Raw genomic sequence first — 18782 nt, 5'->3', positions numbered from 1 at the left:
AATATAGAGCCTTGAAATTTTATCAACTGAGAAACTAGCTTCCAAATAAAATGAACATGCTGATCTCCCCCTTCTCCCTTAGCACAGGGCAACAGCCATCTTTAGCAAATCCCAGGGTATTCTTTCCAGTGGAAAAATAAACGTAATTGTGTCAGTTGAGCCCTGTCTAGCACTGGATACTATGGACCTTATAGTCTTATCATAGGATTTTAGATTTATAGCTGGATGGGACCTCAGGAGTCACCTAATTTTACCCCATCATTTTACAGATGCAGAAATAGAGGAAACCCAAAAAGTTTAAGCATCTTAACCATGTTGTTTTGGTTTGGTGACCAATTCCTAAAAGAGTCACTTCTGACCATTCTTTTTGTCCGAACATCCTTCCCTCTTCTATCACTTTTTTCTACTGGATCAGCTCAGCATAGCAAAGGGGCTGTTTCTACCACATAAGAAGCTGTAGTTGTAATAATAGTTTGGAGTTTTTTGTGTTTGTTTAGAATTCCTGTGATCATGTGGGTTAGCCTAATTTGTTTCATGAACTCCACAGTTATTGCACCTTTGATCACTGTTCTGCCTAAAATCTTTGCAACCTTGCATAAATCTAGAGACCTCTTCCTCCTCTTAGAAAGTAGTTAGATACTTAACCTAAACACCCTTTACTTTCTGTATTGCCAACATGTCTGACCAGAGACTATAAACTTTCAAGTCCTATAACCTCCAGACATCACATCTTCAAGGTTCAGAGAACAACTATGTCTAGTCCCCTAGGAGTCACATGTAATTGCCTATGTTTCAATGTTTTAGGCACCTACTACTCCTGCATCATACTTGTGGCATGTCCTAGTTAGAATTCAAAGACTTCTTCTCTGAATAGATGACCCTAATAAGCAATTTGTAAGTTTACTATGTGCCAGGTACCATGTTAGGAACTGGGGATACAGAATGAGGTAAAAAAGACCCTCTGCCCTAAACAAATTCACAGTCTAATAGATGAGACAAGCAGACATATATGTACAAATAAACTATATACAAGATAAAAAGGAAATAATTCAGAGATGGAAGTCACTAGTATTAAGAAGGATTGAGAAAGGCTTCCTGTAGAAAACAAGATTTTAGTTGGTTCTTAAAGTAAGCCAGTAGGCAAAGATGAGAAGAGAGAGCATTGTAGGCATGGGGGATAGCCAGATATTAATATTAAAAATAACATAGATTCTAACTTATTTGCTAAAGTCTCTGGTCTAGGCAAATCTATTTTATTTTTTGTGCTCTATACATGAAAGGATCACTTCTGATCACTCCCTTTGTCCAAAGATCCTTTTTCTACTTCCAGATCTATTGGATCAGTTCAGCTTAGCTGAGAGGCTATTCCCAATAATTTGTGGTTGGTATCCTCTGGTTATCTATATAAACATCCTATTAAATAATTCAATCCATGCTTCTTTTGGCACTGAGTCACTGGCTAAAGATAAAGATATCCCATTCTTCCAGAGTTGCTTTGCATCTTCTCTAGCAAACTCTTTCTCTTTTATTTGTAAACTTCAATGTATTTTTCAAGTTCTAATTCAGAGTTTAGTAAAAAAAAAAAAAATTCAAGTAGCTCCATTTCTGAGTATCTTTAGGAATCAAGAAAGGCTCCAGGGTGTCATTTAGATCATCTAATGCAGTTGCTGAATTGTCCTCCTTAAATGTCTTTCCTTTATGCCTTTCTAAACAGGTACAAAATTATTTTAGGACTACTCTCCTCACAGTCAACAGACACTGCCCAAATCAACAGATCATTAATCTAAAGTATCCTGCCAATAATTGGAGAGTCAGAGTGGTCATTCACCTCAATCCATGAAAGTATAATATACCTCTAGCTTCATGCCTGCTTCAGTACTTATGTGGAAATTTTGGATTTGAAATATACAAAATAAAAATCCTAGATAATCCCAAACTCCACCCCAAATGTAATCCATATATCAATTAGGCCCTAACCTGATATTCAGAGAGGACCTCTCACAAATTCTCTTTGTCTCATTGTCCCTATCCAGTGTTTCCCCAGGAACATAATTTAGCTTGAGGGCTCTAAACCTTTTTATAAGCACTCAATTTAACAAGACAGCAAATGTAAGAAATGTTTTATTTAACTTTATAGAAAGCAAAAAAGTCGACTCATACTTGAATCCACTGATAATAAAACAAAACAAAACAAAACAAACCTCTTCCCTCTCCAAAAGGTAACATGCAGTTCTTTCCCTGTTGGGTGTTACCTTCTCTTACAACTTGAGTTCATATGATTCAATGCATCAGGCAGAGTATATATCTAGAATATGACACAATGCTAATAATTTTCTTCTATACCCACTCTTCATTCTCTTCAGGGATATGCCAATGGTGTGGTTTATAGGCCTTTCTCTAGGTCTGAGTAAGACATCTCAATTTTCCTTCATTTTCCAAAGTTTTGTCTCTCTTTATGTTTCTATATGGCATCAAATGTGTAATTTTTTTTTACTGCCTAATATCTTAATTTTCTAATTATGTGTAAAAACCAATTTTAACATTCGTTTAAAAAATGTTTGAGTTCCAAATTCTCTATGTCCCTCCTCACCTCCCTCATTGAGAAGACAAGCAATATGATATATATTATACATGTACAGTCATGAAAGAAATATTTCTGTATTAGTCATGCTGTGAAAGAAAATACAGACCCCCCCCCCCCAAAAAAAAACTCAAGAAAAATAAAGAAAGTAAGAGCATGCTTCAATCTGAATTCTGACTCCATCAGTTCTTTCTCTGGAGGTATATAGCATTTTTTTTAATCATAAGTGCCTCAGAATTGTCTTAGATTGTTGCAGTGCTGAGAATAGCTAAGTCATTCACAGTTGATCATCACACAATATTGCTATTACTGTATACAATGTTCTCCTGGCGCTGCTCACTTCACTTTGCACCAGTTCATGTAAGTCTTTCCAGGTTTCTCTGAAAGGATCTTGCTTGTTACAACACAATAGTATTTCATTACAATCATATACCACAACTTGTTTAACCATTCCCTAGTTGATTGGCATCCCATTAATTTCCACTTCTTTGCCACCACAAAAAGAACTTCCATAAATATTTTCGTACATTTAGATTCTTTTCTTTTTTTTTTAAAAAAAAATTTCTTTGGGATACAAACCTAGTAGTGGTATCATAGGGTCAAAGGGTATGCACAGTTTTGTAGCTCTTTGGACATGGTTCCAAATTGCACTCCAGAATGATTGGATCAGTTCACAACTGCACCAGTAGTGTTTTAGTGTCCCAAGTTTCCCATATTCCCTCCAATATTTGTGATTTTCCTTTTCTGTCATGTTAGCTAATCTGATAGGCATGAGGTAGTACGTTAGAGTTGTTTTAATTTGCATTTGTCTAATCAATAGTGATTAGAGCATTTTTAATATGACCATGGATGACTTTGATTTATCTGAAACCTGACTCTTCATATGCTTTGACAATTTATCAATTGTTGAGAATGACTCCTTTCCTTATAAATTTGACTCAATTCTCTGTACCTTTCTGGTACATGTCTCTGAATCCCACCACCACTCTCCCCTCCCTACGTACACACACGTGCACACAGTTTTTCTGCTTTCCTTATAATCTTGGCTGCACTGATTTTGTTTGTACAAAATCTTTTTAATTTAATGTAATCAGAATTATCCATCAATAAAGCTTATACTAGCAACTTATTTCAAATTTTTGAGTCTCGCATTCAAGGCCCTTTACACTTTGGTATGAACTTACCCTTTCAGCTTTATTCCATACTATTCTGCCCAATACATTACATTCTAGTCAGACTGGACTACTTACCTTTGCTTGTGAATTCTAACTACTAACTCTGTGTCATTGTTCCCATTGTTTTGTATAATTCCTACCCAAACTGCAAGGTCCAACTTAAATGTTATACTATCCAGGATGATTTTCTTAATTCCCCTAAGAAGTAATGACTTCTTCCCCCTCTATCTTACCACTATCATTAGGCCTCATGTAGAAATTTTTCACAACTCCTATTTATTTCCTTGTCAGGAAGTTGTGTAAGTCTTTAACTGGTCCTAAAAGTGGCTGAATGTAATTCGGCTGACAGGTGGGACAGTGGACAGAGTGCCAGGTCTGGAATCAGGAAGACTTAAGTTCAAATCTCACCTCAGACACTTACTGGTTATATAATCCTGTTTGCCTCAGTTTCCTCATCTGCAAAATGAGCTGGAGAAGGAAATGTCAGTCTACTTCAATATCTTTGCTAAGGAAACCCTCAAAAGGGATCATGAAGAATTGGACATGACTGAAAACAACTAAACAACAACAACAATTGATTAGGATATTTAATTAGATAAAAGAACTGATTGGGAGGCTCAAGCAACCAATAAAATGTTAAGAAGAAATACTAACTCTGAACAAGGCAACATTTTCCCCCCCTTCTATTTATACTATTTGCAATTTCCTTAATTTCAGTTGGGATCTTGTCCTTTGCCAAAGTTACACTGCTTTAGAAGGCCACTAGGTGCTTTACCTTCAGCCAAATTAGTAATATTTACCCAAGAGCAAGCACATGGGTTTGGGAAAGAGGAGTAGTGTGTGGAATGAAATGCAACAAAAAATACAACAAACAAATCCTTGAAAATAGAGGTCATCAACCTACTAAAACTTACAGGATGCTGCAAAAGCAGTTCTTGGGAGAAGTTTTATGTTATTGAATACTTATATGAATAAAATAGAGAAAGAGGAGATCAATGAACTAGTCATGCAACTGAAAAAGCTAGAAAAAGAACAAATTGAAAATCCCCAAGTAAATACCAAGTTAGAAATTCAGAAAACCAAAGGCAAGATTAATAAAGTTGAAATTAAGAAAACTATTGAACTAATAAATAAAACAAAGAGTTGGTTTTATGAAAAAACCCCAATAACTTTGATAAACCTTTGGTCAATTTGATTTTTAAAAAGAAGAAAACCAAATTACCAATATCAAAAATGAAAAGAGTGAATTCACCTCCAATGAGGAGGAAATTAAAACAATAATTAGAAATTACTTTGCCCAACTGTATGCCCATAAATTTTACAATCTAAATGGGATAGGTTAGTATTTAAAAAATATAAATTGACTAGATTAACAAAAGAGGAAGGAAAATACTCAAATAACTCCATATCAGAAAAAGAAATTGAACAAGCTATCCATGAACTCTCTAGGAAAAAATTTTCAGGGCCCGATGAATTTACAAATGAATTTCATTAGACATTTAAACAACAGTTAGTGCCAAATACTATATGGACTATTTGGGAAAATTGGTGAAGAAGGAGTCCTACCAAATTTTTTTTATGATACAAATATGGTTCTGATACCTAAATCAGGGAGAGCCAAAACAGAGAAAGAAAATTATAGACCAGTTTCCCTAATGAACATAGATGCAAAAATTTTAAATAAGATATTAGCAAAAAGATTACAGCAACTTATCATGAGAATAATACATTGTGATGAGGTAGGATTTATACCAGGAACACAGGGTTGGTTCAATATTAGGAAAACTGTCAACATTATTGATCATATCAACAACAAAGCTAACAGAAACCATATGATTATCTCCATAGCTGCAGAAAAAGTTTTTGACAAAATACAACACTCATTTCTATCGAAAAGACTGGAGAACATAGGAATAAACAGAGCCTTCCTTAAAATAATAAGTAGTATCTACCTGAAATCATCAGCAAGTATTATATGTGATGGGGACAAGTGAGATGCATTTCCAGTAAGATCAGGGGTGAAATAAGGATGTCCATCATCACTACTGTTATTCAATATGGCACTAGAAATGTTAGCTTTAGCAATAAGAGAAGAAAAAAATTGAAGGAATTAGAATAGGGAAAGAAGAAACTAAGTTATCACTCTTTGCAGATGATATGATGATATATTTAAAGAATCCTAGAGAATCAAATTAAAAACTACTTGTAATAGTAAACAACTTTGGCAAAGTTGCATGATACAAAATACACCCACATTTGCATTTCTATATAATTACTAACAAAGTCCAACAGTAAGAGATAGAAAGAGAAATCTCATTTAAAGTTACAGTAGATAACAATAAAATATTTGGGAGACTACTTGCCAAAACAAGCCCAGGGACTATATAGACACACAATTACAAAACACTTTTCTCACAAATAAAGTCAGACAGATCTAAGTAATTAGAAAAATATCAGTTGTTCGTGGGTATGCTGAGCTAATATAATAAAAATTACAATTCTACCTGAATTAATTTACTTATTCAGTGCCATACTAATCAAACTACCAGAAAACTATTTTATAGAGCTAGAAAAAAATAATATCAAGATTCATCTGGAAGAACAAAAGGTCCAGAATATCAAGGGGATTGATGAAAAAAATACTAGGGAGAGTGGCCTAGCCATACCATATTTCAAATTGTATTATAAAGTAGCAATAATCAAAACCACATGGTACTGGCTAAGAAATAGAGGAGTAAATAAGTGCAATAGGTTAGGTACCCAAGACATAGTAGTCAACAATTATAGCAATCTACTGCTTGATAAACTCAAGGACCCCTGCTTCTGTGATAAGAACTCACTGTTTGATAAAAATTGCTGGGAAAACTGGATAACAGTATGGTGGAAACTGGGCATAGACCAGTGCCTGACACTGTTAACAAGAATAAAGTCCAAATGGATACATGATCTAAGATTGATACTGTAAACAAATTAGGAGATCAAGGAATAGTTTATTTGTCAGATTTATGGAGAATGGAGAAATTTATGACCAAACAAGAGACAGAGAACACTATGAAGTGCAAAATGGATAATTTTTATTACATTAAATTGAAAAGTCTTTGCATAAACAAACCCAATGCAACCAAGATTAGGAAGGAAGCAGAAAATTGGGAAAGAATTTTTGCAACTAGTGTCTGTGATAAAGGCCTCATTTCTAAAATACATAGAGAACTGAGTCAAACATGCAAGAGTTCAAGTCATTCCCCAATTGATGAATGGTTAAAGAATATGAACAGGCAGTTTTCAGAGGAAGAAATTAAAACTATCCATTGTCATTTCAAAAAGTACTCTAAATCTCTATCAATTAGAGAGATGCAAATCAAAACGACTCTGAGATGCCACATCATTCCTGTCGGATTGGTTAACATGACAAAACAGGAAGGTGATAAATGTTGGAGAAGATGTGGGAGAGCTAGAACACTGGTTCATTGTTGGTGGACCTGTGAGCTGATCCAACCATGCAGGAGAGCAGTTTGGAGCCAAAGGGCTATAAAAATGTGCATACCCTTTGACGTAGCAATCTGCTTCTGGGGCTATATCCCAAAAAGATCATAAAAATGGGAAAAGGACCCACATGTATGAAAATATTTACAGTAGTTCTTTTTGTGGTGGCCAAGAACTGGAAATTGAGGGGATGGCCATCAATTGGGGAATGGATGAACAAGCTGTAGTATATGAATGTAATGAAATACTATTGTACTATAAGAAATGATGAACAGGTAGACCAGAAAAACCTGGAAACACTTGTATGAACTGATACTGAGTGAATTGAGCAGAACCAGGAGAACGTTATACACAGTGAAAGCCACAGTGTTTGAGGACTGTTTCTGATAGACTTAGCCCTTCACAGCAATGTGAGGACCTAAAACATTCCCAAAGGACTCGATGCGAAATGCCTTCCACATCCAGAGAAAGACTATGGAATCAGAACACGGAATGAAGAGGTCATTTTCTCTTTTGTTATGTTTTGTTTTCATTTGGTTTTGCTCATGGTTTCTCCCATTCTTTTTAATTCTTCTATGCAACATAACCAATGTGAAAATGTGTTTAATAAGAATGTATGTGTGGAACTCATATAAGATTGCATGCGGTCCCAGGGAAGGAGGGGGAGAAAATTTAAAACTTATAGAAGTGATTGTTGAAAACTGAAAACAAATAAATTAATTTAAAAAAAGAAAGTAGAGGTCATCTTTGTGTTTTATAAAGTGTATTCACTTAGGTGCTATTCTGAGGTACGACAACAGATTTCTCCAACCAAGTATATTAAATTAAATAGAATTTTCAAGTTTAGTACATGATCAGGAACATAAATGAATGTGTTCTGAATTTTCATAGCTGTCATTAACCTAGAGGATAAAGTGACTGCAAGTCAGATATAAATTTAAAGTCTCACTAAAATAAATAAATGCATTTGTTCAGAAAGTCCTTATCTATTTTGTATATTATTTGGCCCCTTAGTTCTCCTCTTTCCTCAATTCCTGATATCTGATCATATGAACACCAATAAACACCCCCATCATTGTGACATGAAGCAAAAAGAAGGAGAGAAATCACGAAGAACTTTTTTGTTACTCCTCCATTGTTGCCTCCTTGTGGTGCTGGAGCTCTTTAGGGCTATACAAAGTCTATTAGGTTCTATCATTTTACCTCTCTCAGTCTATCTCCCCAAACCTCACTGTAGAAGTATGGGGCTTTGCTCTAGGAAGAGAGAGAAAAAAAGAAAGTAACTCCACATCCTGTCATGAAAAGGATGCCTTGCAAATAGTCCGTGAAATGCCAGGGTGGAATGGAGATTCTACCTCTCTCCAGAACTAGTTGCTGGATTCCTTTTCCTGTTTTGTGATAGGCCAACTAGTTAAATGAGGTCAGAAGTTCATGTCTATGACAGGCCAGCCATGACTGAGAAAAACATTAGCCTTGGGGAGCTTCTGTCTTCTCCCAAATCCTGAGCCTATGTCCTCACACAGGAGGAAGAGCCACTGATCTCAGCGGACACACTTGCTGTATCTTCATCAAAATATGGTCCTCCAGGAAATGTGAGTCAAACATCAAGTGAAAATATTGGACAGTTCATACCTATTTTCCTGTTCCCTGAGGAGTGTCCATGGAGGTACTAAACATACTCAAACTTTTCAGTTTGTAGAATTGCTCAGTTTGATTCAGCTCTATGTTCTGTAGACTACTGAGCTTTAAAAGAGGCAATGGCTGTGCAACATTCAGTAGAAGTTTCCGCATCCATTGCTTTTATGTCAGCAAGCAGCTGAGTGGTACTGGGAGTCAGGAATAATTAATAGTAATAATGATGCTAATATCTAACATTTAGGTAATGTTTTATATTTATTACATCATTTAATTCTTATGACACTGGGAGGTAGACACTGTTATTTTTCTGGTTTTACAGATAAGGAAACTGAGGCAAATAGAAGTTAAATGACTTGCCCATGGTCATAGAACTAGTAAGTGTCTGAGACTGGATTTGGCCTCAGGTCTTCCTGACTAGACTCAATGTTTTAACCATGCTAACCAATGCAACTACCTCTCTCTCACAAATTGTCAAGTCTTGGTAAATTTTTATTGAATTCAACTGAATATAAAAAAAGACTTTTAAAAACATATTCTTTATGTATAGTAGTCATCTTTGCAAAATACCTATGAAACGTGAAAAGGGCATATGTCACTTATTTTTTATAACAGAACAATACTAAAATTGATGTCAAGGGAACAGTGTTCACATCAAACCTCTTCACTTAAAAGCTATATGACCATAAGTGAGTCACTTTTTCTCTCATCTGCAAAACTAGATCAGTATTACTTGCACTACCTACCCAACAGAGTTGTTGTAAGCAAAGACCTTTGTAAACCTTGAAGTTCTATATAAATACGAATTATTTTTATAATCACCACCACCATCATCATTAATAATAATAATAATAATACAACCTCTGCTGCAGTTGAAATGAGTGCAATGATTATTTGACCTTTTGACTATTTCCACTGTTATTTATGCAGAAAAATAAGTCACCCTTCCAAATAGTGAGTTACTTCCTTGCCTTTGGGGAGTAATGACAAATACACAGTACACAGAGGGAAGAAACATGGCCCTCCCATGCATTTTTCTTTCCAGAATCTACTAATGAACAGATGGCCAAGTCCATTTAAATATAGAAGCAAATGAAAAATGCAGACTGGTTAATTTCCCATATTTACTTTTAAGGCTGCCACAGATTAAATGGAGAGGTGAGTAAAAGGGGCTTTTTATCCAAGGAGCTCTGAGCATTGTGTTAGGTAGTTTCCCCAAGAGAATCTATTTATTGAATTACCAAGATATGAAAATAGAGCAAATTGGTCAACACTGAGTTTCCAGCACCCCACTTTGAGTGGAGGTGGGCTGGAGCAGGGAGGGGAAGGGGTAGGAGAAGAAGGGGAGAGGATATATTCCCCACGAGAATAATAAGAAATTATTCTGATAGAATCAACTTTCAAATTGTCTAATTAGAGATTTTGTGTGTGTGTGGGGGGCAATGTAAATAAGATAGTACGTGTATGACTTTTTTGAGCCAATTCCAATGAGAGGAAGGTTCAAAAATTGCTCCCCACCCCCTCATCCTCACCTCCACTGTAAAAGTTCTTTGGTATGAGATATTTTACCCCATTCTACCTCTCCCTTTCCTCTTCTCCCAGTGCATTCCTCTTTCTTGTCCCTTAATTTTTATTTATTTAGAAATGACCCCATCGTAGTCAATTCATGCTGTGCCCCATGTCTATATAAGGTCTTTCTAATTGCCCTAATAATGACAAAGTTCTTAGGAATTAAGTGTTATTTTTCCATATAGGAATACAAACAGTTTAACCTTATTGAATCTCTTGTGCATTCTTTTTCCTTTTTATTCTTCAATTGAGATTGTATTTGAAAGTCAGTTTTCTATTCAGCTCTGGTCTTTTCATCAAAAATGCTTGAAAATATTCTATTTCATTGAAAATCCTTTTTTGTTTTCTTTCCTGAAAGATTATACTCAGTTTCACTTCATAGGTGGTTCTTGTTTACAATCCTAGCTCCTTTGCCTTCCTGAGTATCATATTCCAAGCCTCTGATCTTTTCATGTAGAAGCTGCTAAATCCTATGTAATCCTGACTTTGACTCCATGATATTTTAATTGTTTCTTTCCAGCTGTTTGCAGTACTTTTTACTTTACCTGGGAGTTCTGGAATTTGGCTATAATATTCCTGGAAGTTTTCACTTTGGAATCTCTTTCAGAGGATGATTGGTAGATTCTTTCAATTTCTAGTTTATCCCCCGATTCTAGGATATCAAGGTGATTTTCCCTGACAAATTCTTGAAATATGTATATCCAGGGTCTTTTTTTTTTATCATGACTTTCTGATGGTCCAATAATTCTTAAATTATCTCTCCTGGATCTATGTTCTAGGTCAGTTGTTCTTCCAATGAAATATTTTATATCTTTTATTTTTGCATTCTTTTGATTTTGTTTTATTGTTTCTTGATGTCTCATGGAGTCATTAGCTTCCACTTTCCCAATTCTAATTTTTGAAGAATTATTCTCTTCAGTGAGCTTTCCCCCCACCTTTTCCCATTTGACCAATTCTATTTCTTAAGGAATTCTTCTTTTCAGTGAATTTTGTACATCTTTTTTCCATTTTTGTGCTTCCTTTATCAAGCTATTGACTCTTTTTTTCATATTTCTCTTGCATGACTTTCATTTCTTTTCCCAATTATTCTTCTACCTGTCTGATTTTTAAAAATCCCTTTTGAGTTCTTCCAAGAGTTCTTTTTTGGGCCCAAGTCCAATTCACATTTTACTTTGAAGCTTTATATGTCAGCATTTCAACACTGTCACCCTTTTCTAAGTTTGCGTTTTGATTTTCCCTGTCACCATATTAACTTTCTATGTTTAGATATTTTTTTGCTCATTTCCAGCCTATTTTGTGGCTTTTAAAGTTGGGCTCTGCTTCTGGGATAGAAGGGTCACTGTCCCAGGTTTCTTATGCTGGGGGCCCAAGGCCTGTATGCTAGCCTGCTATACCAGGGGTTCAAGGCATCAAAGATAACCTTCTGTACTAGGACCACCATACCTTGCCTGCTGTAGTAGGATCACTACTACCTGGCCTGCATTGGGGGTTGGGACCTGTTACTGGTTTACTAGGTTACAGCCTGCTGCTTGCCCAAACACTACCTGCACTGGACTGTGCTTCCCTTTTACCCAAGTGAAGCAGGCCTTTCCTGTCAACCTTCTAGGTCAGGGGTCACAAGCTTCCCACCCCTATTCTACATTGTCTTGGACTGGAAAATTGTTTCACCCCATCTTTTTGTCAATTCTGCCACTCCAGAATTTATTCTGAGTCATTATTTGGAGGTGAGTTTGGGAGAGGTTCAAGTGAGTTCCTGCCTTTTGCCACCATCTTGTCCCTGCCCTTATAAAGGACTTTTTTTACAATGAACCTGAAAGTTAAGGTACAACTGTTATGATTACCCTCATTTTATAGATGAAAATACTAAAACTCAGGGTTGGTAAGTTTAATATGTTCTGATTCCAGATTTAATACTTTTTCCACTACTCTTTCTACCATGCCATAGTCAGGAAATATTTTCTTAGTTCCTCATTCTGTGCATGTTAGAGTAGGGGAGAATTTTGTGTGGCAAATATGATTACTGAGTTATTGTCAGTAATCTTAGAAAAATCATGGATAAGAGTCACAGGACACCATCTGGACAGCCAATGTACATTTATAGAAAGAGAAAGAAAAAGAAGGAAAGAAAGGAGGAAGAGGAAGGAAAAGGAAGATGATAGAGTCTTCAAATTAAAAATTGGTAAATTTTATTTAAATTCCTGGAAAAATTAGAGACTATCTTAAAAGGATAGCTTGTGAGCATTTAGAAAGGGAAGTATTGGTGATTAAAGACATGGCTCTATCAAGTTCTTTCATTTCCTTTTCTTAATAGATATACTTCTAGATCATAAAAATGACATAAACATAGTATACCTAGATGTCAGCAACACAATCTGCAAAATCTCTCTTATTATCCTAAGGCGCATGATAGAGAGAAGAAAGGCAAATGATACCAATAAGGTGAATCTGTAATTGATTGAATGACAGATTCAAAAACTGAACAATTGAGATAATTTCAGCTTGGAAGGAAGACTCTAATGGAGAATTCCAGGGGTCTATCCTTTACATAATTCAGCAATGGCATAAAAGAAGGTATAGGTAGTATGCTTATCAAATTTGAAGATTATATAAAAGCTGAGATGGATAACTAATATGCAAGATAGGAGAGTTATAATCCATAAAGATTTAAAGTCTGAAATGATGCACTGAATCTATTAATACTAATTTGACAGAGAGAAATGTAAAGATTCATATGCAGGATCTCAGCAATCTTTAATTCACAACTGAGTATGAAATCAACTACCTAAGAACAGGAGGAAGGATGTGGGGCTAGATAAAAATTCATGTTATAAATATGAATGTTTTAGTGGATTGCCAACTCAATATTAATTAACAGCTCAGTTAGCCCAGCAAACATAGTAGTCCAAAAACAAATGTTATCATAGGCTTCATTAAGAAACAGTGTCCAGAACGAGGAAGGTAGTTCTATCCCAAACACATTATGTCTAGAATATTGTGCTCATTTCTGAGCACCACCTTTATAGAAACAATACTGATAAGGTAGAAGAAATAAAGAGAAAGGTGATGAGGATAGAGAGAGAACTAGAAACTGTGCCATGTGAAAATTAGCTGAAAGAAGTGATTACATTTGGTTTGAGGAAGAAAATTTAAGGGATCCATAATTGTGTTATTCAAGTATTCAAAGGGCTATCATTTAAAAGAAGGTTTAGGATTATTGGCTTTTTCTAGGCCCCAGAGAACAAGCATGGAAGTAACATAAAGTAGTTCCAGTGAGGTAAATCTTGATTTGATGTAAGAAAAAAAAAACTTCTCAAAGATTAGAGTTATTCAATAGTGGAATGAGCCTTTTTAGGACATAGTGAGCTCCTTTCTGTGGAGGTTATTAAGTGTAGGCCTGAGGACTACTAATGGGGGTTGCTGTAAGAGGATTTTTATATTGGTATTGATTAGATTAGATTGCCTCTGAAGTCTTTTCCAACACTGGGAAGGAAGAGGGGAAAAAGGAAGATGACAGAGTCTTCAAATTAAAGACTACTAAATTTTATTTAAATTCCTGGCAAAATTGGAGACTATCATAAAAGGATAGTTCGTGAGCATTTAGGAAGGGATCTTTCCCCATGTGTGAAGTTATGGCCCCACATACCACCTGCGGAAATTTCCATAGTAATTTGCATTTGCCAGCAATGGTTAGAGTTGCATAATTCTAGGGCATAACCCCTAGTTATATTTGAAATTCATATTGGTGCTGGGAAGGATTGAGGAAAGGGGTCTTCATCCCCTCTGCAATTCTGGAGAGTATAATGGTTTATTATTCAAAACCAGAAAGGAATTAAGTTGAAGGAAGTTAAGGATAACTGTAGTACTTGTTCCTAATGTGTCATGACTAATATGTGACTTCAATAAATTCAGAAATAAAAAATTCAGCAAGATAATTTATATTAAACTAGTTAACATTCAAGGGTAATCATTTATGTCAAAGAAATCTACTTTAGTATGTGGTAACTTTTTGTCTTTCTTTTTTGGTACACAAAGCATGCTGATACCCAAATATTATGTGGGCACATGTTGTAATTTACCTAGTCAGTTGCAATCAAATACTTTGTTCAATCAGACCAAAACCTTTCAAGGAGATGAAGCATAATGTCTCTCCTTCCCACCTTCACCCCCCAGAATGAGAGATAAGAATTATCAATCAGGCAGTATTTATTGGGTACATACTGTGGGTTCTATATTATGTCAGCTTGGCGATGCAGAAGAAACTAATACTTTGGTCATTATGGACAGTTATAAATGGATCTCTCATAATTCAGTGGGCTACTCATTTTTTTAATGTTCCAGTCCAATTCAACAAATAATTTTTAAGGGTACATTATGTGTAAGCCCCTGTGGACTAAAAGATAAGTGGAAAATAGTCTTTGCTCTCAAAGAGCTTATATTCCACTTAAAGGAATTCTACTTGTAAAATAGATAAATAAAAGATAATTTCAGGAGAAAGAAATCATTAATAACTGGGGGAAGGGTGGTTTAGGAAAGACTTTCTATAGAAGGCAACATGTAAGCTGAGTCTTAAAAACAGTTAAGATGAGGGAGTTGAGATGATGAGAGAGTGTATTTCAAATACACTCTAAGGGGAGCTTGTACAAAGGCATGGGAATGTGTAGGTAGAATGTAGAATTCTGAAAACAGGAACTTTTTAGAGGCAATAGGGAGCCACTGTAGATTCTTGTGCAGGAAACTGGTAAGGTCCTTTCTATTCCTAAGAAAGTTTATTTTGGTGACAGTGTGGATAGATTGAAAGGAGAGAGAATGATGAAGAAAGCTAATCAGAAGATTACTGTAATAGCCTAGGTAAGAGGTTCCCAGGGGACCAAGTAGCTTAGTGACTGTGAGTAGAAAGATGGAAACAAATGTGAGAGATATTGTGCTAGAATTGATAAGATGTAGCATCTGATTAGATGCAGGGAACATGATTAGACCAAAAAATAAAGGATGACTACAAGGTTATAAAACTAGATGATTGGAAAGAAGAGGTACCCTCAACAAAAATAGGGAAATTTGGAGGGGGAATGGCAGGTGTGGCAGAATATGATGAGTTCTATTTTGGATATATTGAATTTGAAACATTGATCAGATATTCACGTAGACATTTCTAGCAAACAGCTGAGGTAGAACTATAGTCAGGAGTGTAATTGTAGAGAGGGAGAGGGAATGTTAGTATTGGAGACCTGGAGATCATCTGCCTAGAGATGACACTTGAACCAGTGAGGGCTTATAAATAAAAAAGATAGGATATAGAGAAAGAAGAGAAAAGACCCAGGAATAGAGCCTTAGGGAGTATTACCATTCTTAGTGGGTAATAAAGAGATAATGACAAGCTTAGAAAAATTTTTTTAAAAGTGGAAAGGTAGAAGAAGAAGCAGGAGAAAAGAGAAATATGAAAGTAAAGGAAGAAGAAAATGTCTAGGATGGAGGAATGATACACAGTATAATAAAAAAAACTGCAGAGAGGTCAAGTAGAATAAGGACTGACAAAGCGTCATTGGATTTAGCATTTTAAGAGATTGGCCATGACTACAGGCAAGTAATGTGTCCTTCCTAATTCAGGAGAAGGGGGATGATATTGCATGTAGAATTGATCTCATAGGATTATTATGAGCATCTAATGAAATCATGCATGGAAAATACTTTGCAAACCTTAACATATTTATAAATGTCAATTAATATTCTATGAAAAAAGGATGGACTGGAACATCTTTTATAGCAAGTGTATGAAGGATGGGATGGTCTTAGAATATATAGTTTGGGGGTCAGAAGTTGTAAGTTTGAATTCTGGATCTTGAGCAGATCACTTAATTTCTAGCAACTTCATTTTTCTTTTCTGTAAAATGATTTTGTTTGACTAGAGGACCTATAAAGTCCTTTCAATCTCTAAATCTGACACCATGATATATATATAGATAAGTATCTATAAGATAATGCTTCTTTTCATTTATTCCTCACAATAATAACATGAGAGACTGTCAAAATCTTTGCCCCAAACTCGGTAACATCTACATCTACACCTCATTTAATAATCCTGTCAGAAAAGGAAAGGACGTTAGTCTGGCATGACTTGTCTTTGGTGAAACCATACCAGTACTTTGTGGGGCAGCTAGGTGGTGCAGTGGATACAGCACCAGTGCAGGAGTCAGGAGGATCTGAGGTCAAATCTCACCTCAGATACTTGACACTCACTGGCTGTGTGACCTTGGGCAAGTCACTTAACCCCAATTGCCTCATCCTGGGTCATCTCCAGTCATCTTGATGAATATCTGGACTGGATCCAGGTGGCTCAGGAGGGGAAAGTGAGGCTGATGACTTTGTACAGCCCTCCCTCACTCAAAACAAAGTCAAATGCAAGTCATGTCATCATTTCTCTGATGTCATAGTCTTCTTCAGAAACGAAGGACGAACAGACATACCAGTACTTTGTAATTACCACTTTCTTTTCTAGATATTCACTAACCATTCCTTCAATTACATATTGTAGAATTTTGCTCCTTGGCCTATATAGGTTGCAGAATTTGTTCTTTCTTTTTTGTTAAAATTAGAATTAACACTTGCTCACTTACAATCCTTTATTATGTCTTCTTTACCTTCTCCTAGTTATTGGTTATCAGTGTCACATCCATACTGATCTGTGGTTCTATCCATTCTCTGATCCTTCTCTTTTGCCCAATATGACTATCAAAAATTAAAGCAATATTTTGTTGTTATTCCTTTCCTTAACATTGCTTATTAGCCTCAGCTTATCTGAGCTTTAGCAATCTTGGTGCTGTTCTTATAAGAACATTGCATGCATGTGTGCTCATCTGTCCTTACATCTTCTATACATGTAATTTTTTAAAAGAAGATTGATGGGGTGTGGGGGGTGGAGCCAAGATGACAGGGTAGAAAGGCATACATACTCTAGCTCTTCCCATTCATAAAATACCTGTAAAAAATGACTCCAAAGAAATTCCAGAGCAGCAGAAGCCACAAAATGGCAGAGTGAAAGAGATTTCCAGCCCAAGGTAGCCTGAAAGGCCAATAGGAAAGTCTATCGCTCAGACCAAGGAGAGGACTGCAGCCTGTGGACCCCAGCCCAGCCCTGCCTTGGTCATGAAGTGCATCAGGAACAGGACCGGAACAGGCCTCTGGGGCAGAATCCTCAGCAGCAGTAGTGGTTCTGAGATCCCTCTACCCACAAATGCCAAAGACACTTCAAAAGTCAATGAAAAAGCTTTTTCTCCTGGGTGAGAAGGGAACAAGGTCCTTCCCTAGCATCCATTTTTGGAGCCCTCGGCCTAAAGGCTGTCCAGGAATTGAGCTGCTGATCTGGGTTTCAGTCCTGAGTGGCGGTCCAGGGGTGAGGAAGAGTGCTGACTGGTATGGTAGAGCTGGTGGAGGCTCTGGAAAGGGAATTCTACTTGCAGATCCTAGGCAGAAAAGTTTTAGTAGCTCCCAGACCAGAGCACAGGCCAGGAGAGGAGTAAACTCCTCTCCCTTGATTGGGCCACCTTGGAAGAACTGAAAACCTACAAGTCCCCAGAATATACCCCTCTCTTGACAAAGGACTTAGAAGTCAAGTAACTAACTGGCTGGGAAAATTCCCAAGAAAGGGAAAAAAATAAGACTATAGAAGTTTACTTTCTTGATGAACAGGTATTTTCTTCCATCCTTTCAGATAAGGAAGAACAATGCTTACCATCAGAGACTTCCAAAATCAATATGCAGTGGTCTCAGGCCATGGAAAAGCTCAAAAAGGATTTTGGAAATCAAGTAAGAGAGGTGGAGGAAAAATTGGGAAGAGAAATGAGAGTGATGCAAGAAAATCATGAAAAGTGAGTCAACAGCTTGCTAAAGGAGACCCAAAAAAATGCTGAAGAAAATGATACCTTTAAAAATAGGCTACCTCAATTGGCAAAAGAGTTCCAAAAAGCCAATGAGGAGAAGAAGGCTTTAAAAAGGAGAATTAACCAATAGAAATGGAGGTTCAAAAGCTCACTGAAGAAAACAGCTCTTTAAAAATTAGAATAGAGCAGATGGAAGCTAATGACTTTATGAGAAACCAAGAAATTATGAAACAAAACCAAAAGAATGAAAAAATGGAAGATAATGTGAAATATCTCATTGGTAAAACAACTGACCTGGAAAATAGATCCAGGAGAGATAATTTAAAAATTTTGGGACTACCTAAAAGCCATGATCAAAAAGAGAGGCTAGACATCATCTTTCATGAAATTACCAAAGAAAACTGCCCTGATATTGTAGAACCAGAGGGCAGATTGCACCAATGGCCTCCTGAAAGAGATCTGAAA

The sequence above is a fragment of the Notamacropus eugenii genome, chromosome 2, assembly GCF_028372415.1.
Source record: "Notamacropus eugenii isolate mMacEug1 chromosome 2, mMacEug1.pri_v2, whole genome shotgun sequence".
NCBI classification, from domain to species: Eukaryota; Metazoa; Chordata; class Mammalia; order Diprotodontia; family Macropodidae; genus Notamacropus; species Notamacropus eugenii.
This window is presented reverse-complemented; position numbering follows the sequence as displayed.